We start from the raw sequence: 411 nt of genomic DNA, 5'->3' as shown, positions 1-411 counted from the left end.
GGCCGAGGGCCGCCTCCCCCTTCGGCCCGCCCGCCCGCCTCGGGCGGCCTCGGCCCGGCTCGCCAGGGCGAACCCGGGACCTCCGCTCCCTCACGCCACGGCCGGCTCCCGCTGCCCCGCTCGCCAGGGCGAACCCGGGACCTCCGCTCCCTCACGGCTGGGCTGACCCCCCCGGCCCCGAGCGCCAGGGCGGCTCCCCGTCCTCCCCTCTCACGCCAGGGCGGGCCGGCCGGCCCCGAGCTGCGGCCCCCTCACTTGCCTGCCCGTTGCGCCGAGCGCTGAGGAGAAGGGCGGGGGAAAAGGACCGCGCCACCGCCCCGTGCGCGATAAGCGCCGGGTCCTGTCAGCGGGAGCGGCGGGGCGGAGCTCGGCGGCGCCGGGTGCTGGCCGGCCGGCGGGCAAAGGCCGGGG

At 81.3% G+C, this 411-nt stretch overlaps 1 protein-coding gene across 3 annotated transcripts in view; it reads right to left on the bottom strand.

The window, feature by feature from the left end:
• Nucleotides 1-411, bottom strand: part of SQRDL (sulfide quinone reductase-like (yeast)) — an 18213-nt gene that overhangs the window by 11376 nt on the left and 6426 nt on the right. Inside the window, exon 1 of one of the 3 annotated variants that reach the window (XM_010571893.1) lies at nt 260-341. The exons of the other annotated variants lie outside the window; for them this stretch is intronic. The gene's annotated coding sequence lies outside the window, so the exon portion shown is untranslated. Of the gene's footprint in view, nt 1-259; nt 342-411 lie in introns of those variants that run through there. 3 annotated transcript variants of the gene reach the window in all.

Source organism: Haliaeetus leucocephalus, unplaced genomic scaffold, assembly GCF_000737465.1.
Source record: "Haliaeetus leucocephalus isolate CR32 unplaced genomic scaffold, Haliaeetus_leucocephalus-4.0 Scaffold339, whole genome shotgun sequence".
NCBI classification, from domain to species: Eukaryota; Metazoa; Chordata; class Aves; order Accipitriformes; family Accipitridae; genus Haliaeetus; species Haliaeetus leucocephalus.
The sequence above is the reverse complement of the archived record's forward strand: the minus strand, read 5'-3'. Positions and strand labels throughout refer to the sequence as shown.